Source organism: Coturnix japonica, chromosome 11 (assembly GCF_001577835.2).
Source record: "Coturnix japonica isolate 7356 chromosome 11, Coturnix japonica 2.1, whole genome shotgun sequence".
Lineage (NCBI taxonomy): Eukaryota > Metazoa > Chordata > Aves > Galliformes > Phasianidae > Coturnix > Coturnix japonica.
Window position 1 is genome coordinate 15,583,663 of NC_029526.1, and position 23,140 is coordinate 15,606,802.

General features: G+C 44.4%; 1 long non-coding RNA gene across 2 annotated transcripts in view; it reads right to left on the reverse strand.

Moving 5' to 3' along the window:
- Window positions 1-699: 699 nt before the first annotated feature.
- Window positions 700-23,140, reverse strand: part of LOC107319435 — a 55,900-nt gene continuing 33,459 nt past the window's right edge. The window contains exons 3-5 of one of the 2 annotated variants that reach the window (XR_004308678.1): window positions 13,071-13,349; window positions 2,848-8,199; window positions 700-2,644 (exon numbers count right to left, since the gene is read on the reverse strand). This is a non-coding gene — a long non-coding RNA (uncharacterized LOC107319435). The remainder of the gene's footprint in view (window positions 2,645-2,847; window positions 8,200-13,070; window positions 13,350-23,140) is intronic. The other variant, XR_001557809.2, reaches the window with a different exon arrangement.

The window sequence follows — 23,140 nt, forward strand, 5'->3', positions numbered from 1 at the left end:
CTGAGACTCCTTCTCCCTGTGAAACAACCCCACCAAACGCCTGAGAAATGAACGTGCCTCAGCTTTTCTATTTATTTTGATGAGCTGAAAGCAAGGAAAAAGCTCCTGCCGGCAAGCAAGGTGGAGGAAGAAGCATTGCAGCTTCTTTCCCCCACGCTGGCTGTAAAACGTACAGAAATGTAAAGCCATAAAATTTTTATGAGGGGTTGTTTTTATAATGTTTACCAACCTCATGCCTCTATGACGCTTTCCAGCAGATAGTGGTTTAATAGGGCTCCTATCTCCCAACCGAGATAACTGCGAGGGAGAGCCCGGCTCCATTTGCAGCAGCATGGAGCTGCCTGTGCTCTGTGGCTTTGCAGTGCTTTCTTCTAATTTCAGCCCCTTTCGCTTTGATAGAGGTCAGATATAATGTGGAATCTTTGCATCTGATTAAGAATTAAAAGCTGGAGGTGGGAACAGAACGCCCGAAAAATGTTTCTTAAGAAAACAGCTAGGTTGCCGATAGTGCTATTAGTTTTGTTGTTAATAAAAACAAAGATGAGTTTGGTCTGACAGTTCCTCAGAGCAGCGATTTTGTAAAGAATCCCATTATGAGAAATGGCCTGCTGTATTTTCCTAAATTTAACCAATTTATCTCTTGCTACCCCTCCAAAGAGCAGCTCCAGGGCCAGAGAATATCCCCTTTTCATAAAAAAACTGTTTATTAGCCCAAGGTTCATCCCCTGATTTATCGATTCAGATTTGCAACGCGCGATGGGCCGGGTGCACAGCACACCAGTGTGCCTGTCGTATGTTCCCAGCTGACGTGTTTACAATATTTTTGATTTACACCTTCCAGGTGTTCTTTTGGAAAATATCACCGCCTTTGGTTTACACATTTTTTACAATATATTTGTGGCCATCGTCGGGCTTCCACATTTGTTACAAAGGATGTGCCAAGAAGGGGGGCTTTTATTTTCTTTAGCGTGCTGGCAAGATATAGATTTTTTGGCTGTTAAAAAAACAGAGGATTGATTGACTGAAGGAGTAAAACCCCCCGAAGTATGTATTTGGGATGAGACGTGGCTATTTTCTCAGGGCAAAGAGCCGGTTGTCAGGCTAGGGCTCCGCTGCGCCGATCTCAGTCACTCCATAAGAAGCCCGTCGTCACCATAAAATGCTGAAAAACGTCTGCTGAATTTCTGCATCCTTATGTTTTTTTGAGTTACAACGATCACCAGCACACAGAAAATCCGTGACACGGGGAGAGATTGAAAGGGGTCGATGCATGCAGCTGTGATTTGCAGTGAAAAGCTTTGCGAGTAACCCAATAAATGAACCTGACACGCCAAGTTCTGTCATTGCTGATACGATGAAGATAAAGCGACCCTCCTGCTTTTTTTGTTTCATTATCTATGTGTTTAATATAGAATTTTAACGCCGTGTTATCAACGGCATTTAATTTCAAGCGTGGTTGACAGAAGGCTCAGAAGGAGAAACTGTCATTAACTAGTGGCACAAAGTAATTTCAGAAGTTATTTTTTTATTATTCAGAAGGAAAAATACTCTGTTTGCACTGCTAGAATGCTGTCCTCTAGCACCGAGCATTTCTCTTTTGCTGTGGTCGGTAGACACTGCAGTTTTGCTTTTTGCCTTTTTCCTACATTGTGGCAAAACATCGTTAATATTTCATGACCGCGTTTCAGCACTGTTATTAAAAAAATACAGATTTTATTACACAAGGTGCCCAATCCTTCAGCATCTCTCCCAGATAAATCTGCATGAGGATCCATGGGACCTCTACCTACAAAGAAAAGTGACTCCAAAGCGTTACCTGCTGCTCCCACTGCTTTTGTAACCGAAGCTTTTTGCTGATTTAATTTGATTCTCATTGCACTGTTAACCAGGCATGGGCTAGGGGCTGTGGTTCACACTGGGTCCAAAATGTGAACCGTGTGAAGAAGCTGTTGGGAAAAACAAGGCAAGAAGTGGTTGGCAGTGCAGAGTGTGTGTCACCCCACAGCTCAGGTGCTGTCTAAAGACCTCTGGCTTGATCCCATTTTAATGGCGTGTTATCAGCCTCTGTGCTGTGTGAGGCTGAAAAGAAGGAAATAAAAATCACAGAATCATAGAATGGATTGGGTTGGAAGGGATCTCAAGGATCAGCAAAAATATTGATTAATGGAGGGGAACGAATCTCTGCTTTATGTGTGCTGAAATTGTGCACTGGGCAACAGCGTAGAAATGTACAAGTGCAGATTAATCTGCCCTTCTTTGCTCTGAGATCACAAACATCAGTGCTTGAAATGTTCCCAGCTCAGCATTCTTTGTGTTTGACAGACACAAACACCAAACGCTGAAATGCAGCTCCTTAAGCCCTTTTCTCCCACCTTCCCTGCTGGAATCCATCTCTATAAGCACAAAATCTGATGATTCTATGGCAAATATTGGCTTACATTGCCGAGGTGGCTTTGCTTGGTGTTAGCAAGCAAATCCAGTGATTGCAGGACAGCGGTTATTCCACTGATTTAAAAGAAATCAAGTGAACACATAACTTGGCCCCAAAGCCAGGAGAAAAGTCGTGACAGTTGTCGATGCTGGGTAAAGGGGTAGGCAGATTAGCAGCTTACTTTTTAACATATAAACATCTGAGACCCGTTTCCTGTTAAAAAAAAAAAAGAGAGAGAGAACTTAGGTGGATGACCTCAGGCAGGATTTTTTTTATTAGCAAATGTGAATTGTACATCACCATGGAAAAAAAAAAATAGGCCACTCTTGGTGGTCTCAATCCGCTCTGGATATGGGAGAGCGAGAGAGAGAAAGGGTAGGAAAAAAAATACATATATATAGAAAAATAAACTTTACCTTCTCGCTTTCAGGGTGGGCAATGCCATTTCGGCTTCGGGGTCCTCAGCTCTGGGAAGTGTTAGCGCTGTCACCACCGCACCGCCGCAGCGCTGCGAGGGAAAACATTCCCTGCATTCCTCCTCCTCTCTTTCTTGCTCTCGGCGGATCCGTGCGCTGCAGGTTCACGTTGCTACCGTCCGACTGCATGGGACACAGCTAATCTAAACCAGTGCCGACCTACCGTCCGACTCAGCAGCGAGGAAAAACAATGACAAATTTGCTGTTTAAAATGCTTTCTACTCTTTCCAGTGTTTTGCTGTCCTTTATAATTTTTTTTTTTAAAGCTATAAATACACCCCACCAGCTGCAACATGTTGCACGAAGCCAGCTTTGTGGATCAAGCGTCTTCTGACACAACGCCTTGCACTGGTGTCAGGTTAATATTTGATACTGGGAGTCAACGTTGTGATATTTCTGTCCTTAGCGGTGACGATGGTGCGGTTCTCCCATGTTGCTCTGCAGAAAGAGCTTGGAAAAGGCACAACGTAAGGGCAGAACAGCCTCAAGCATCCGTTTGGTTTTTGCAGCATGTAAATGAAACTAAGAACAAAAAGACAGCCATCTCTTAAGGTAGTGCATAATTCCAGCTAAGGCAGAGATTACATGTGAGAACTCTGGCAAGCACATAATCATTAAATTCCCTTCTTTTTTTCCCAGTGTGTTGGGCTGGGGAGTGTGCAGGACGCTGTGATTCCTCATGGGCTTCTGTTGTAGGGTTGGAGAAGTTCACAATGAAGCAGAACTTCATCCCAAGCAAGAGGCAGCACAGGCTGGATGTTATTTTGCCTGTGCGTTCTAGCAGATTGGAAGGTTTTTGGTCAGCTAAGCCCATACCTGAAGCATTTCTGAGAAATTGCAGGTCTATTAGTTTACAGTAGAACATATCATTAAAATGTATATATTAAATGTGTATACAGTATATATATATATGTATAATGTATATGTAAAAAGTCTGCTCTACGGACTGTGCAATCCAGCACTTACTCACCCATTGGTACCTCTGCACTGCGGATCAAACACACAATGTGTAGCAACGCGGCACCAAAATTGCCCTTTATCACCCAAAAAGGCAGCATCCAGGGCATCGTCTGTGGGCGGGCATCCTGCCGTGCCCTCACACCGTTCCCCACAAATGCCAGGAGTTATTTTGGTAATGAGCAATTGCTCCAGCATTAAGAAAATCAATCAATCTTCTGTGCACTCTTGCAAATGAATCCTCATATTATCTGTATATGCCGTCAGGCAGGATGGTTTAGAAAATACCAGACCCTATCTTATCTTGTCAGTTCATACACTGATGGGGGGGTGGTGGAAATAATGGCTGAGGGAGCCACAGGCTAGGATAATTAGTAAAATCAAGTGACTCGCTGTTTGTTTGCTTTGCAAAATGAACTTTTACCCCTCCACCGCCACTCCTCCCCCCAATTTTCACCATCTTATCATACGGCATTTGACATGACAGGTTAATGAGAAATCCCCCAAATTCGGCTTCTGCAGCTAATTGTAGCCATGGTTGCCCTTCGCTTGATGGTCCGGCTCCTGCCCCGTGAAACCCGAGATCTCAGGGGATACAACGGGTGTGACTGCAAACCTACAGAAACTCGCACTTGCAGACAATAAGTTTCTCTCATTACCCTCGTTTCTCTTTCTACAGGAACTGATTCTGTGCATTTTCCATGATTTTATCTCGCACAAGCAGCAAATTAAAATTCAGAGGTTGATTTATTTTTCATATGTAATGCGTTCGGTTTATAATTATTTTAATATAAGCTTCTATTACAGCCGCTCGAGCTGGCAGCTTGCAGAGCATCGGACTCCTTCGCGGCGCAGCCCTTCAGAAATCACAGTTTTGGGATGGGAAGAACTGAACAATTTGGACAACAGAAGACAAACAGTTGCTGTCAGTGTGAGTGGAAAAAGAACCACATGGCGTGCTCTGGCCATTAATAATCCCCATTGGCGTGGAGATCTGTCTGCCATCGCACGCAGCACGCTGCTACCTCCCAGTTTTTCTTCTTCCTCGGGCTTTCTCCCATTAGCTGATTTTATTTTGGGGAGATTTTTATTTTTATTCAGAGAGGGAAAGGCAGGAAAATGCAAAGTTTGGGCTCTTGACACTGAAATTTTATGCCAAACTCCCAAAGGCCCAGGGAAATAAAATTCTTGTCCAAATCCCATGGGGAAAGGCTGAACTTGGGGACATAGTGGTGAGAAGGGAAAATCCTTTTCTGCTGCCTTTTCTCCACAAAAAAACAAAACACCATTTAAATGGTCACTCTTTGAGGAAGAACCATGTAAAAGCACAGAGCTTATCTTTCTTCTCTAGAAATATCCACTTTTATGTTGGATGAGGGTACTCAGCCTCATCCACTGAACTCCTCTGGCCAACGCACGTGGTCAGGCTCCCAGGAACACAACATTTGGCCCCGTTATGCATCAAATTTCATTTCCAGTCAGTGGATTTATTGACGTTATAATGGCCAGCCCACACAAACTGCAGCCATGCAGCCAATTAACAGGACAGACAACAACAGACATTTGAGAAGTTGCTAAACTTGGTCTTGAAAACGAGCTCGCTTTATCCCTGTAAACGGATCTTGTTCTGTCATCGTGCATTAAACTGGAAAGCTTCACTTTGCAAAGTGGTACAAAATCACATCCTGATAACCAAGGCCTCACAGAATATTTCAACAGATCGTATCGCTTGTGGTTTTATTTCATAACTGCAATGCAAACGCGAGGGTGGATTCCAAGACGAAAATATCTGCACACGCTGGTATGAAGTTCTTGGTGCACCATACTTAAGGGAGCTGGTGGCCTTGGGGGTCTGATCCGTGAGCATTTTACCCCTGCCAAACCCACAAACACAAAAGCAAAACTCCTACAACTGTGTTTTTCCCCATGGTCAATTGAAACGCAGAGATCCAAATCAACTGAAACATTTTGGGAAAATCGTGTTGATTTCATTGGACTGTTACAACCATCAAAGGACTTTCGAAGGTCACCACCTTTATTTCTGACATGAAATGAAGCATTGCAGATAACGCAATGCATTTCTTTTATTTTAAAACAGTTCAAAGGTCCATTAAGGCTTCCACTTGGTACAAAAGACTTAATTCACCGGAAGCCATTTTTCTCTCCCAATTGTTTGGAGCAGCAAGTGAACCAAACAATCCGTTATTCACACAGATCTACCCAGAAACATATTTCCCATGCCCAAACCATCTATGCTTTGGCTTAACAAAAATAACTTCTAACTGGGCTGTTTTGAAGCAGTGAATCGGTTTGTATTTGAGAGCTTGGTTGGGTGATCTGGGCAGAATTACTAGCTACCTATGGTAGCTGGAAACCAAATCAAGATGAAGAGCTGCACAAGAAAATACACTGAATCTCTATGTCCAAAATTCAGGTCCATACTTTGTACCTAAAGCTCATAGCTCCAGGATGGCACTTGTCAGAAGATACATTAGAAGAAAAGAATCGGTGTGGACAGACCATGTCCTGGTGCAACTGTCCCATTTTAAGTGAAATTTCCACTTTCCCATTGGTGTGGACAGACCATTTTCTGGTGCAGTTGTCTCATTTTAAGTGAAATTTCTGCTTTCCCACCATGGCTTTGGAAAATAACAGCTTTGGGTGCTTTTGAAGAGTGTGGTTCACTACTCTTACATCCAGGCTGTCCAAGTTGCCCTGTGTAATACCAATGTTATTTCCTTTATATTATAAATAGGATTTGGGTTGAATATGAATAAACTCATACCCATTGGTATGCTTTGTAACTCTAATCAGTGCTTTCCTGAGGGGAAGAAAAAAAAAAAAAAAGAAAAGAAAAGAAGAATGTTTATCCAAAAAATAAAGAGGTGCTAATTTTATCTTGTGAAAGTGGATATCTCCTTACGTCCCTCCAACTACGAGGAAGATAACCCGAATGGATTATATCATCTAAATCCAGCATCCTATGAGATCAAACAGAATAATGTACACATATGCCAAAGATGATTGAAGTATTGCTGGTGCTCACTTCCGCTTCACTAAGTATGTGTTTCATTGATATACGTAATTTGCCACCGCCATGAAAGAAATTCAAAGTCCTCTGTTTGTGCCAATTGATTTCTATGATATCTGGAGGCTTTTAAAATAGGGATCCAAAATAGATGTGCCCTTGTCACCCCTGTGTTTAAGCTCTCTCCAACAGGAAATGGCACGGGTTCAATTTTTTTTTATACTGGAAGCCACATGTAGCTAGATAAGAATCATGTCTTGTCTATGACTAAGCATTGACATTTCAGTGTTTAAAATATAGTCAAAATGATCCATGGTGAACCCACCTGAGACTATTTTTCTTTGTCTAAAGTCCCACTTTCTAACTTCTTGAAAGGGAAGGTGGAGCTCTGGGGGTTGTGACATGACGATGTTATGTTAAGGAAATGGAAGTTTGCTTTATTGTTCGCGTTCAAAGACATGGCTGCAAGAGGAGGCTTTGCTACCGGGCAGAGCATCGCCTCCATCTACACCAGCATGGATCCCTGCCTTCTCCATCCTCACCAACAGGTTTAAAACACAGCATAGATGGGCGGTGGGGGAGGGGGGACGGACAAAAAAAACTATTCGCTTTTGCCAAATTGCAGATGTCAAATTTAACACACTTGGGAAGAAAAAATAAAAAGGAGAAATGAGTGGTATTTCCTTCAAACTGCTGGTTCTCCTAGAGGAAGGGGCAGCTGGAGGGGTGAGGAGGGCTGCGATGTTTATGAAGTGTGCCGGGACTTTTGAAGGAAGCTCACTGAAGGAGGACAGATGGTTTGGGGAACTGGCAATGTGATACCAAGCCTTTCACTTAGAGGTCGCCCGGTTCAAAAGCAGCTTAGGTCGGGGATGGCACTGAGCCATTTCCATCAAATGGCTGTTTGGTGTTGCATGAGAAAAATGGCTGGTGAGGCTCAGCCCCCACGGAGCTGGCGGGTTTGCATCCTGGTCTGTTAGTGAAGATGTGTGGGAAGACAAGGAATGAGAATGCTTGATGCATGGGATGGGCAGAAGGCATTGGATACTCATCCCGTGGCATGGTCCAGGCACATGGCGTCAATTCAGCAAGCCAAGAGAAGTGGCTACCATGGGTGTGCTGCTTTGCCAGCATCCCATCTTCTAAAACCAGCCCCCATTCACAGTTTGCCTGACCCTGGAAAGGGAAAATCTCCAAGTACAAATGTCTAATTGCTCATAGTGTTCTCATTAACATCAGATTGATACTAGGCAGACCCATGGACCAGCATCTTTCCTTGTACTCTTGCAGCATTCTTGTATTCATTCCTAGAAATCAAAGAGAAAATCTCATCAGAACTGTGGCTTCCAATTCCTTGCATGTTAGATCACTCTATGTTTTAGCCTTATCTTACTTTCACTCCTTAGTTTCATTCTAAAATACTCAGTGATCTGATGGTTTGGGTTTTTTAAAGTTCCTCGTGTCTTATGTATTGGTTTATGGATTCAGTAACACATCAGCATCCCAAATCTCATTCCAAATTAAACTGCCATGACCAAAGGGACTGGTGATTTGAGACCCAGGGAATGTTGTGCTTTCTCAGCTAAAGGGCTGGGTTTGGATCACTTAACACAGTATTGTACCAAGCTGGATTGTGCCTGATGTGGATCAGTCTTCTCTTACATATTACTGGTGCTTAAAACAATCAGGAATGTCCACGTCCATACGTGTAACTAGGAAAACATATAAAGAAATTAGGCAGCCAGGACTTTATGTTTTTCCAAGTCTTGCCCACACTGAAATAATTGGCAAAATTATCTAGTAGGAGAAGGAATGGTCATCCAACAGAGCACAGGCAGAGAGTCAATGTTGAAAGAACGGACAGAAAACTCAAAGCAGGACTTCTCACAGCTCTGGACTCCATCACTTCCACATGCAGCATCGGGCTCAATACCAAAAGCATTGCAGCTGATAAAAGTTCCTGGTAAGATTCAGCGAAGTTTAAAGCAAGCCATCGACCTCGGCACATCTCACTGCAGTAACGAGCTGCGGGGGACAGGCACATGCCCAGCTCTTCTCTTAGTGTATATGTTTTTATTAAGGTCATCCCTTTATTGGAAAGAAGGACACGTAAAGAGAGAGCGAGAGAAAAACCACAGAGAGAATTCGTATCTGGCCTTGAAGGGGAGTTTCTCTGTGCAAAGTGGTCATCCTGCCAGCAGAAGGAGCTCCAGCTAAAATCCTGACACCGCACTTTTGTTCCAGATGACATCCCAAATGCTCCCGAAAGAAGGAAGGAAAAAAAGGAAAGGAGCCAAGTTCAGGAGAGAAGAAAGTCAGAAGGAAGTCCCGGCAGGAGCAGGATGAATGGAGAGCTCAGATGGTTCAGTTGGCACATCCCAGCCTGCAGGAGCCTCAGCTTCACCTTGTGTCCATGCTCACCTGCACGGTGCAATAGGAAGAGGGCTGTTCCGAAACACCTCTTCTGGCTTTAAGCTTTAATATCAACCAATTGAAGAATGATTTAAATTATTAAAGGAAAATATATATATATAGAAAGTGCAGTTGTTCTTACATAGAAGTACTGAAATTGAAAGAGGGAAAATAAAGCCGCACAGCTCCAAGCTGAAAAGCCATGTGCCTCCAACAGGTCTTTGCTATAATAGTAACAATAAGCTCTTTTCCAGTTAAAATATTAACTTTTATGCCTGAACAAAGCAGGGTAACAGCGTGTAGGAAACATGAAATATTGTCAAACAAACAAGAATGCAGGAAGTGCTGAATTCCCTAAAGAAAATGCCCTCCTTAGCTTAGGGCTGATAACGATGGGCATCTGCCTTAGGCTGTTTTACATGGGCTGCATTCTCCTGCAGAAGGTTATCCACGCAGAAGTATTAGCTTTGTTTATATGCACTGATGATAGCATAAAGGCACTGAAGAGCTCTGATAAGAGATTGTTACTTCTGAGTCTTAGAGACACTGCAGAAATCTCTCCCTAAAAGAGGAGAAAAATCTGGAAATTTGCACGTTACTTTTCTTTGTGCAAATTCGTGCTGCTTTGTTATGCCAGCATTAACTTCTTCATCAGAAGAAGTGTATATATGTATACACTGTTATGTATATATGCGCATGTATTAGATGCATAGGCACATAGCAGAAAGAAGGGAAATATCTGATGGGTCTTTTCTTGTGCAGGGAAAAGAAGTTATTGGAAGGAGCAAGGCTTGCTGCTATTACCCTCTCCGCAACACTTCTAAGGTTAAAGGAATAAAAATCCATCAATTTGTACAGCCTGACCTTGCCGTGTTGGTTTTTAGCTGAATTCAGATGTGCAGGATTAACCCAGCGAAGTTTACATGACATTGATTTAAAAGCTGTGTTACAGGACCTTCCAGCAAGTTACATTAATTGGAATCTTTAATCGGGCCTTGGGATGAAGAAAAAAGTTGCTTATCAGACGTGCAACATATGATAAACAGATGTCTCTGCACATCAGATAAATAGAAGTGCTGCATGCATTCACTGCTAACCACTGTGAGCCCGTGAACAGCACCAAGGATGGGGCCAGGAATTGTTCTTTAGCCATGTATTTATTTTTTTAAAGATGAAAACAGAGCAGAGATGTCTGAGCTGGAAATGGGATTTCTCATCTCCAATGCACATTCAGGTGTCCCTTAGTCTGAGCAATAGGCTCTGGGTGCCAGCCCAGTTGCCATTTGATGGCTACAGGAAATATGTCCACGGACATGGTTGGGCACCTCAAAAGTGAGACAAAGGGATTGATCAGGTCACCTCCTTCAACAGACCAAGAAACACAGTCCTTGCTCTTGAGGCTCATGCACACGACCTCAGACCCATGGAAAGTCCCAGCCAAGCCCCCCATGGCCCCAGCTGGAGCACACCCAGCACAAACCAGTATCTGCAGGGAAGTTAGCTGTCAAATCCCTGCAGATCCCCCATGCACAACACCATTTTTCAGCCTCTTATCACTTTGTTCCGCTGGGGCAGTTCTTCATAGGGACGGGAAAAGGACAAGCAGCCGCTCGGAAAGCCAACGCCTGCCAAATTCCCCATTGCTTCCCCAGCACGGTGGTGCCAGGGTTTCACGCGGAAAAGCAAAGCCACAGCTTCTGGAGGTGAGTTTGAAGGCTCATTTCCTGAGTTATTAGGAATGAAATTCCCCAAAGAATAATGCTAATATTGAATCAGACTCGCATGAGAGGCACACGAATGGAAGTATGTAACCCAAAGGGGCAAAATTTCAATCACCTTCTAAATAACCAGATAGAAGTCTGCAGTGTTTTAGGACTGATTTCCACTGGGAATGTCCACTCAGTATCCACAGACATCACCCCACGCAGCTCTCCAGGGTCGGTCTCACAAGGGTTTCCAGTTGGGAGCTGACGCACAGCTCTGACTTTGGCCCATGTCTTTGGAGGATGTGCTGGGAGCAGCCTGTGATGTTCTTTGGCCTCTGGAGGCAGCCCAAGCAAGAGCAGAACAAAGCTTTGATGCAAATGAAAACCTACCAGTGAGCGCAGCTAAATAAAGAAAATGATTATTTGTTATGGAAACGAGTGGAGGAAATCTTGAATTAGTCAGTGCATCTTGACCCCTTTCTGCCCTCCTGTAAGAGGACATCTTCTAAAAGCATTTGACATTTCAGCTGCCAAAGAGGAGAAGCTGTGGGGCATTTCCAGCCACCTGGTGCAAAACCCAAAAATTATTTCTTGAGGGAAACCATCCCTATTATACAATATGTATTTAAAGGAAAGTAATAATGAGTAAAAAAAGCATAACTTCTGCAGTGTTCAGTGGCTCAGTCCAGTCACCGAGCAGACAGGAAAAGCCTGAGTTGATATTGTGAATGAACCATGTGGTAATTGTTTCCGTACATCCTCATTAAGATGAAAAGCTACACAAATAAACAACAACAAAAGCTGTTATGTGCCAATCAGAGGGTGATTCCAAAAAGAAAGGATGGAGGGAGGAGGGGGGGGAAGGAAAAGTTTGGCTCTGGATACCTCTTCTCATTCTTCCTACCAGGAGTATCCAGCATATCCAAGGCTAGGCGAGGTGGCACTGTGCCTTTTGCCTTGATGTGTTGGACACATTTAGGCAGCAACAGTCTGGCATGAGTCTCAGCTGGGTATGAGTAAGCGGAAGGTGAGGAAGGACATAGAGAGAATCAGACGTTAAAGGGAAACATAACAATTAACACCAGAGAAACTGCTCTTGAGGGACTCAGTGGAGACGTAAGGTGGATAAACCTTCTCCAGAGAGGTGGGTAAGGTAGTTAGCTCCCACCACATTCAGATGAAGGACCTCATCAAAAGGTCTTGCTGGGTTTTGGCACGGGATAAAGCAAGAGTGAGCTCTATCCAAGAGCAGAGTGCACACCAGGATCCATATGAAGCAGCATCACAAGAGCCCTGGGGTGCAATCATCAGGACACTCAAGTCCCCATTGTGGGGATGGCTTCAACTCAGAGCTGGAGACGCCCCCCAGCTGCCATCCACAGAGCTCTGCGGGTTGAGGGCTGCACCAAAAGCTGTGTGTGCCCCATAATTGTCCTCCTTATCAGTGCTGGTGAGTGCGCAGTAGTCTAAATCACACAGTCATGACACTGCACATGGCTGAGCAGGAAGAGCCCACTTGGCCTGGGTTAGATTAGTCTAATCCCACCTCCCTTGTTCTGTCATAATACCCCTCTGTCCCTTCACTCCCCATAAAAATATCCAGCTGGTGATTAAAATTAGTGAACTGTTGGCTCTAAGAAGAGAGCTGGCAGCTTATTCCGTGTATTTACTAGATATCTCTAAATGAATTTCCCATTTACTCAGCAGCCCAATCCTGTGAATTGCCAAGAAGTATCAAGCCTTCTCTCTCTGCAAAAGAGGACAAATGAGGCAGCCCCCGGAGCAACCTGCTCTCAGCATCCACATCCTCCTGAACAAATGCTCCCCCATCAGCTGGTTGCTCACAGTAATTCTCACTCCTTTGAAAAGGTGACTGAAATTAGCCCTTGGCTTCTTCTCCCCAGCCCAGGACATCCTGGTCTATATGAGTACTGTGCAGAAGATAATTTGCAAAGGATTTTCTTGGAAGTGTTTTGAGAGAAAATCCCCAAATTCTCACTTTTTTTCCCCCCCCTTCATTTTCAGCTGTCTGAGACATGGAAGAGTTGGATTCAACCCACCTGGAGGTACACATGTGACTTGGTGAACTCCTTAACTTTTCTGAGCCTCAGTTTCTCCAAGAACATCCCTGACCTCAATGGTTAATTGCCAGGTCACATCCATGATGGAGCAGCGATTAATGAGGTTGGTAGGGGAGTCAAGAGATCAGAGCCAGTGGGTCCATGATGGAGCTGTGCCAGGAGAATGGCTGCCTTTTAGAGCTACTTTGGTGGAGAAGGATGTTTCAATGGCAAGACAAAAGTGATGGACCCAGGGGAGATGGAATTCTCTATTGATACCTGGAAGAAAACAAAATGGAGATGGAAGAGGCTTGAAGGGTGACTCTGAAAGCATCATGGTTTGCAAGGGCAAGGCTTTTTGCTCCAGGAAGCCCAACATAAGAGCTGCATGGAGCTCACTTCAGGCTCCCTGTGCCACCTTCCTCCATTTCCATCCTGAACACCAGGTCGGGCTTCCTCTTTTCAAAGCAGAAAGCAGAGTTTTGTCAGGATTCCAGTAATTTGCTCATCGGCTTCTTATTATTTTAGACTTCAAGCAATCTGGTTTTGGTATGTCATTAACTTATCAGCTAAGCCTCTATTTATCTGCATTCACCAAGATCTGAAGTAGTGATGTTTATTCCCACCACTCTGTGGGCGGAGGGAGATCCGCTATGAAGATTTTCCAGTAATTTCCTTTTTGTTCCTTTAGAAAAAATAAAAAATAAAACATAAATTTATACAGCTGTACAACTGTCATCTGGTCTCTGGGTAGGATAGGAGGGATGGCCGATAGCATGAATCATATTCAGGCATTAAAACAATCTGATGGGCACCAAAATAGCCATAGTTTCCAAAGGTCTCCTGGAATTCAGTGCTGACGTACTTTAGCCTCAAGTATGTGGCATGCATAGAAAATTGAACATGTTTCTGTCTCTTATCCTTCTGAGCCTGATGGGAGCTTTGGAAAGGGGACATCATCTCATATAGTCGATTGGAGATTATTATTTAAAGATAAAGGCACAATGAAGGGATGCCGTTCATTATTAGGAAGGGCATCTCAAAAGATGGATGCGGTGATTTCCCAAGAGTGTCAAACAGCTGTACTAACCAGTGTGGATACCAGTAATAAAAACAGGAAGGGAGTGAGAAGTGATGCCTTGGAGATCTGCATGAGATGGATGGAATGAAAGAGAATTCAATGGGAATGGAAAAGGAACCTTTCCATATATAACCAATGGGAGTGGTGCTCATCCTGCCTGTTTCCCACCTGGCCACCAAGGATATTGGTCCAGGTCCATCTCAAAACCCTCAAAATAAAAGCAAAATGTGAAAACAAACAAACAAACAAACCAGATTAAAAACACAGTCCTGTTTCAGCATAGACCTCTTTTTGTCCACCAAGCTCTATCTTACAGCAGCAGCATTCTTGCAAACTCAGCTTGATGAAGAGACTATGAATGGCATTTGCAGAGCAAAGGATAAGAACTCTGCAGGAATGTGCAAAGGAGCTGAAAGATTTCCATGTAATGGATGCATGGGTGTGCAATGCCCATTAGTTTCTACTGTTTCTGCCTTCGCTTTGCATTCCAAATGCCATCAACCACTCTGTTTTCTCCAAAATTTCCCTTTGGTGATCACTACTGGGAGGAACTTATGACTATTTTGAGATGATTTTTTGGCCAAGATAATGTGGAAAGTGAGCCTGGGCTCAACAACTGTATGCAAGAGAAAGCCTATAGTCAAGTTAGACAGAGGGGAGCAATCTAAACAGCTTGTATTTTATTACCCTGATATGTTTAACTTGTTTTTTTTTTCCACCCATTTTTAAAGATGGGAACTGTAAGGTTTGCCCTTTGCAGCTGTATGAACTGTGTGTTAAGAGTAACAGAGCAGCCTCAAATCCCTTTGTATTCTGGGGACATTTTTCCAAGGCATTTTGTCTTCGTAACAATACCCAGAGCTCCCTAAATTTTGGGAAGGTCATTTGTTTCCTAGCAGATAGATTCCCTTATCCAGAGCTTACTAGAGCCCAAACAACAATTTATAAACTCTAAGCTCCTTTCTCCTTCAAGATGAAGTGCTTTAGTGTTGAAGCCAAACTAAATCTTTAAATGGTATAAGAGGCATTTGGATTTTTTTTTTCCTACCCAGCTGACAGTAGGTTTACAGTTTATAATCTGGCCTTTGTAAAGGCATTTGTCAGCCTGTATATTTCATTTTAAAACGCGACCACCCATGAGGGCGGACAGACAGGAAGCGTTTGTTCACTTGCACCAACAGCCCGTTTGAAGGTTGGCTGCAAAATAGCAGAATTTAGTTGCAAAATGCAAACTTTTTTTCTTGTTTCAATTTGCTTTTTTCGTGGCATTATCTCGCTAACATCTCGCTTTAAAAAGCACTCTTTGTTTACAGGGAGCCAGTCCTCCACTCTAAATTTGGAAATTCCACGTATTTTCCTAATCCACACATCCTAGTTGGATACGGGCTGTGCATCTTTGGCCTCGCGAAAGACAGATCTGCTTTTATCTCTTGCAGGGTCCCCAGTTTCACTGCCTCACCAAAGGAAGAAGAGTCTTAACACTCAAAGGGCAGAGGGGAAATGTCCAGCATGTGAACAATTTAGCAGAGCCAATCCAATCTGAACGTGCTGCATCATCTTGATGTCACGTTTTTCTTCAGTTGAGTTTCCATGTTTAGCAGCCATTTGGAAGGAGCCATTGTGCCAAATGGTGGTCACTTTTTTTTGGGGCCAACTCAATGGAAACCCGTCCAAGTGGAAGGAGGACACCAAGAGATAGGGATTCACATTAAAAATGATTGGCCTCCATCTCTAGAGTCATTGCGTGCATGTCCATGTCTCCATGCCCAGAGCTGGGAGGGCCAAAGCAAGGCCAGATGATAGGGGCTCTTCCAGACAGTAACAGATAGAATATTGCATTCTTTCTCCCAATATCACAAGTAACACTCACTTTTTATCTCTATTGCTCAAAGGTTTAAAGGGAGGAAATAGCACCATTCCAGCAAGTGATAAAGCTCTGGACTTCTTTTCCCCCCCTTCTTCCCCCAGTTGCAAAATATGATAATAAATAACAATTACCTAAAACACTCATGGCCTAGGATTGAGCAGTGCCTGGGCAGACCCTTTTAGGACATCTGAAGAAGCAGTTTTCTGAGCATCATTGTCCTTCTGGTCCCCTAAGTGCAAGGAATCAACTAGGGATTAATAAAGAAGCCATAAAGCATGAAATTCAAGCATTAGGGCATGATCATTGATGTTAAATGGTGGAAATGATAAAAAGGGAACAGAGCCTTTAGGAGTATCAAGCAAGGACTGAGAACACGATCCATGTCCTGGATCCACCTCCACTTTCTTGGGCTCTTTTTGTCAGCGAAGGACAGGACCTTCTCTTCCCAAGTCCCTGGGTTTTCCTACACATGGAGCAATATCACCAGGTCTTATGGATTTCACAACAAAATGGCAATAGTTGGTGGCCCTGCCAGCACATCTTAATGCAAAGATATGGCTTAATGGGCATGGTGGGGATGGGTTGGCGGTTGGATGAGGTGATCTTAATGGTCTTTTCCAACCTTAGAGATTCCGTAATTCTAAGAAGGATGCAGGGAACATGAAGTTCCATAGAGAGACGCTCAAAGAGAAGACTTGGGGTGGGGGGGGGGGGAATGGAACCGCATTAGAAGGGCAAGAGGAGAATGTATGCACCATGGAAGGGGGAAAAAATGCATCAGCCAGGGTATTTTGTCTCTTCATGCTACAACAGCAAATGTCACCGTGTTTTGCCACATGTCTGCAAGCTTGTGAGCACTGCCAAGGGTAAACCTGCTCTGTGTCCACCCGTCCTCCCACTGAAAGCCTGGTTTTATTCTGCATGGATCTGGCAGGCGACGTCAGTTTTGATGTATCCATGATCAGTTTCTTGGCTGACAGAGGAGGTACTCAGAGGGCAGGACTGCAAGGCATCCCTGCGGCACTGAGGCTGTTTCTCCCTGACCATACCTGATCCCATTTCTCCCTCCAAAATTGGTTATTTCAGGGCTGGGCTGTGAGCATCCACGGTCACCAGGTTGGCAATGCATAAGCCTTTCCAGGCATCCTGGAGAGCAAACACACTTTCCTAAACAGGCATCAGGTTTCTCTTGGTGGCTAATAGCTTAAGCTATGCTTTTAGCGATGGGGCTGTGCAATGTAACATCAGCAGAAGGAAGACTGCCATGTTCCTTTCTCACTTGTACACACTGTGCTCATTTGCACTGGGCCACAAGGGCAAAATTCACCTCTGAGAGGAAGCTGCATTTACTTTTTGCACATCTACTCCTGGTCTCCTCTACAGGAAGAGGAGCAGCTCAAAAACCACTTTTGATGTCTTTAGAAAGCAGTGTAGATCTATGGCAGGTGTTGAGGTTTCCCCCTTTTTCTAGGAACAATATCATTCTAGAAAGAGAAGATACAAATGCATCAGCATCCCTCATTGCTGCACTTCTTCCAAATACAGAGATTTCCATCTGCTTTCCTTGGGGAACATCTGGGGATGTGAATTCTAACCCAGCCATCCCAGGCCAGTCCATCAGATCCTTTTTCTGACTGTTGACTGTGTTTTATGGGGATGTGGATTCCCTCTGCCTTGCTGGAAATCAGTGTGGCTCTGCTAAGCTGTGACTATTGGGACTGCGTTTAGGTTTTCTAGGAAACCTGGAACAGCCCCACTGACCCACATCCTCCAAATAGACAATAAAAATGGTTTTATAAAAACATTTAAATCACTCCACAGCATTTTAGTAAACAGTAAATTTAGTTTGGGATTTCATCCCAGGGACAAGACTGCTTCATTTTCCTCAATAAAGACCATTGCTTTATTAGTTTTAGCCTTACGAATCCTATTCCCAACACTCAACCTTTATTTATTATTTGTGAGGCGGCATAGATCATCCTGCCTTATAACTGTAAATATTCTACTTGCACAGAATGCAGCACATCCTCTTTATTTTAAACCCAAGCCGTGATGTTTTACATAAATTTGCTTCATTTCCAAGCTGCAAGATCCAAAAGATAAACCTGGGGGTATCCCAGCTTGGGGAGCCTTAACCAGAGCCCTGGGCATCCCATCCAGGCTGCTCCATTGAGGGCTGCAGATTCTTATGATGGGGCATCACTTGAGGATCCACATAGGGTCAGGTGCGATGGTGAGAGCATAAATCTTGTACAGCTGACCCAAATGATTTGAAGGGGCACTAAAACAAGCAGAGGGGAGCAGCCTAAAATGGCACCTGATAAGGAAAACAAAGACTCACCAGGCAGCTGCTCTACAGGTATGGCTTTGTACCTCGAGAATCACCTGCATCCTGCCAGCCACGCCTGCCATACTCTATTTGCTGTGTGATGCCAGTGCCAGTGCTTTGGCTTTGGAGGAATGATTTGTTTTTATTTGCTTCATTTCCAGTAGTATGAGACGTGGGGTTCTGTTGGCAGGCGTAGAGGGACGTATTTATTTTTCATTAATTCAGAATGAGTCTGACGATGAGACTTCTTTTCAAAGGGAGAAGCTGGAGGGCATCTACTTTCTTCTGAAGGTTGGAATGAAGCACTTTGCGGTTTGTTTGGCTTTTGGATGGTTTCTGTCCCCTTCTCACTGCAAATAACCTTCATTCAGCCAAAGGTACGGCTGAACTATGAAGTTACATGAAATAGGGAAGTGAAAAGGTCTCCCCAACTGCAGGGGTGATTAAAAAAAAGGCATTTTTATGCAGCTTCTACTTAATGATTTGCAGTGGGGATGGAGAATAGCGACACTTAACCCATCTCTACTCCCAACTGTGCAGAGAAAGGATACCATTACCCATCTAAACATGTCATTCCCCAGCCCAGCTCGAGCCAACCGAGCCTTCATTTCTATTACAGGGGGCTTTGGCAATTTGTCAGCCCAACCACCAACTGGACCCAATGGGAAAGAACACAGGGGGAAGATCTATGGCACAACAGGAGGAACAACATAGGGGTCAAAGCAGCCATTCAAGGCAGCCACCACCATCCATATCATTTGTTTGGAGCCACAATTGCTCTTCTTTTTTTTCCACCTCCACTTCCCTTCTGGCACTTGAGCATCACTCAGTCAGCATGGAGAATGAGGGATTCTTCCCCAGTGATATCACTAGCGCCGAGTAAATTCTCTGACCAAAAGCTGAGACCAAGAGAACAATCTGTGCTGCATCCTCTAAATGCCAGATCTCCATTTGCTCACAGCACTGCAGGAACAAGCAGGGCACTTAATAGCCAGCTGCTAAGTCATCAGGTATAAATATTTACAGAGCCCCATTGCAGCACGGACATTCCTCCAGATGTGAGAGGATCCCAGTATTTCGTGGCATTTTCACCTTATATAAAAGAATCCAGTTTTAGAAGTGAGCTGCCTCATCAACCATAAAACTACAGAAATAGCATTTTATGGTTGATGTACTCACGTAGCACCCGTTCACAGCCATTCCCTCCCTTCTCTTCTTACTGTCATTGTCAAATATCTCTGTATCTGTGTCACTGCCAAATATCTATGTCTGTGCATCCCCCTAAGACATTACAAAGCAAACGCAGAGCTGGCCATCTGATACATACAAAGGCAGCACCCTGCAGAGGGGAAGTAATTGCAGAGAGTGGTACAAAGGGATTCAATGAAGGGTAATGGGGTGGAATTAATGGAAGGGAAATCCCTCTCTTAATAGCAAAATCTTGTCACAGCCCTCCGGGAGAAGGGATTGCTACTGAAGACACCCTGCAGATCTCTGCAGTAGAATCATTAGGGCTGGAGAAGACCACTCAGATCACCAACCATCAGCCTATCACCACTGAGCCCAATAAAGCACAATTCACCAGTGGCTCCAGGGATTTTTCCTTGATGGGAAAACATGGGGAGATGGGGATGCCTCAGCCTCATCAAAACCACCAAAGGTTTGGAGCATCCCCAACTTTTCTCCCCAGGCGCCTATATTCAGCCGTGTTGTAGGCACTTGGTTATCTCCTGTTATCTCTGCTCCCTCCCTCCACACAACAATTGCACTCCTCCCACAGCAGTCGTTAGCTCTGGGTTTGGATTGGTGAGCCCATCGCTGTCAGAACATTGAGCTTTCATCCTTTTTACGCACTCAGAAACTTCCCCCCTTCAATTGTGGCGTGCTCAGCCTGGAGCCAGGAGCCAGGAAACATGGCAAGTTTTCAATGCAAATCACACAGGTCGGCTTACTAAAAATAATAAAAGGTGCCGATTTCGTGCTGGAAAGGGAACAGAAGTTCTCTTGCAGTATTCCTGACTGCCTCTTTTTACTGATTCCAGACGCCAAGCCAGGCAGGCTCTGGCTATTTTCACTACCGTGTTATCACTCTGCAATATGTCAGCAAATTCTTGTACAAACATGATTTTTTTAAAAGCCACGTTTTATCACTTCTTTTACATAATCATGAATGATAGTGAATCTAATCTGAATTGGGCTTGAAGGAGGCACAAGGACAATGAAGTGTCTTTACCATGGGGGAGCACATTGTGTGCTTTTCATCTTTGAGCCACGCATCATTTTATAACCAATCCCATTCAATGCTGGACCTGGAGATAGATCTGAGAGTAAAACAGGCATCTCTTTAGGCACCTGAGATTTGCAGTTTGTCATCTCTGCCATGTGCGGGGTAGTCTGCACGCACTATAAGAATCCAACATATAAGGATAGCACCAAAGTGATTATCACATCTGGGCAGATGGAATTGGGGTTGCATTTAAAACACAGCAGGTTATGGATGGGGTGGATGTGGGGTAAGCAAGATAGGTCATTAAAACTCCCTGTGTCTCCTTGGGATTACAGCTCATTCCAGCAAAGCCACTGCTTGCAGCAGCCCTCCCATTTCACTTCTTTTATTAGTTGGCTTGCTTAGGTCAAGCAGGGCTGAAAGCATTGCTTGGAGTTATTTCAGAGGGAGCTGGCATTTGATGGATGGCAAAAGGCAAATCCGTTACAGGGATCAGCCCAAAAGTTCATATTTTCATCGTGAAAACTAAACGTTAAAGAAAATCAAATCTCTGCTGGGTGATATTCAAGAAATGTCGTGCCTGCCTTGCTGAACCCTCTGCCAGCTTCACCAGTGACTCAGACTGCATTTCATCATGTGATTCCTGTATGTGACAGATGAGAAACGTGGCCTCTTGTCTCCAAATATCTCCATCTGCCTATAATGACAGCTTCACAATTACAGCAGGACACCTTTCCAGGACTGAACCCTAAGCAATCCCTTTGCGATGCAATTTCTGCCACATCCACTGCTTTCACACAGATGGGAACGTACCTTGTGAGATCACCAGGTGGCTCACAAAATCCAGTGGCTTCCCCATGCCAGGGATGCACATTTTCTGACTTCATCTTTCAAAAATGTGCCCAAATTGCCTGAGCAAGGGAAAGCCCATCCACCCCTGCCCTGTCACCAAATGGGGAGATTCTTCAGAGCAGCCCCTGCATACCAGAGGTAATAACCTCCAATACCTTAAGTCAAAAAGCCAAGCCAAGCTCACTAGGTAATGCATTTGGGATTAACTTTAAATAGGCTCCAGCCACTCACAATGCATCCGCTGGCAATGGGGAGATTTGGTCGGACTAAGGCCGGCATTGAGGGATGGAGCCCACCGTTGAGTTTCCCATAGCGTGGGGATGTGGGGCTGCCCCCGCTTCCACCCCACATGGCAGGGGGGCAGCAAGGAGAGCTGGCCTCGCTCCATCCCAATGTGTCTGGGATGTAGACAGATGCTGTTTAGACAGGCTGATTCGGTGGGTGGCCGAACGAGGAGACCGTGGCTGTACAGTTTATAGAAGGCTCCCAGCATAAATGAACTGTTGAAGACCATTGGAAGCCTCAGTGCAATCACAACATGCAGGAACACGGGGGAGGGAGGGCAGGCAAAAAAAAAGAGGCTCTTTCTGAACAGGGAGACAGAGAAAGGGATGTTTTGATGGAGTTTGTGAAAATTACAATGAGGGGGGTTTCACTAAAGCCTGCATTCATCAGCCCCCCCCCCCCAAGCCCCTCTAAATAAACACTCCTGTAAAAAAAGGGGGGGAAAAAATTAGCAGATTTAAATAGTTTCCCTGCATCAAGGATAAGGAACAGATGCAGCTTTTCCCCGCTCCTGTCTGGTCTTGCTAGGTGGAAAACTAATATTTGAGTTCATGCTTCAGTGGGGAACATTTGTATGTCAAAATGAACAAAAAAAGGCCATCCACCCCAGTGTGCCAGATCACCAGCCGGCGTGTGACAGTAAGGGACTGATTTGGGTTTCCCTGGGTTTATTTAGAGACAAGCCCAATCTGACCTTTCCCACACACACACGCCTTTCGCCTTAAAGTTGACACATCAGATCCTTGAGCTTGCAAACCTCCTCTTGTGTTCAATATGCCAAGTTGTGCCAGGATCCTCCAATTTTCAAGGTGAATGGTGCTGATGTTGAAAAGAAATTCAGTGGGACTGGCCTCCCTCCTGAGTTCCCCATTTAGCTGCCCACAATCTGCACAAGGTGATGGTTAAACCATAGCAGCCATGAACGAGGCCATCACGTTGGATATTAGGAAAGGTTTCTTCTCAGATGGGGTGATGGGGTGTTGGATGAAGCTGCCCAGGGACGTGAGGGGATCACTGTCCATGGAGGCATTCAAGCAAAGGGCAAGTTTCTCACTGATGAACATAGTTAATGGGCATGGTGGGATACGTTGGAGTTTGACTTGTTGATTTTAAAGGTCTTCTTCTCCCCTGTGTCTACCCATCACATAAGCCAACAGCTCAGACTATCTGATAAATGCTGCTAGGAACAGTTCTTACAAACTGAAGATGTTTCCTTTGCTTCCAAGGCAATTTCCTGCCTCCTGTGCTTGCCTGTGACCTCCTGCTCCCTTGGCTCCTGGTTGGTTTTACAACACTGAAGTGGTAGAAAAAAGCTGAAAGATTAAAGCGAAGCATTTAATATATGAAGAAAAAACCCCAAAATCACCCATTTGGGTGATCACCTCTGTGCCTTTTGCTTGATAGTCGAGATGTTCAGCATGGAGAGCAA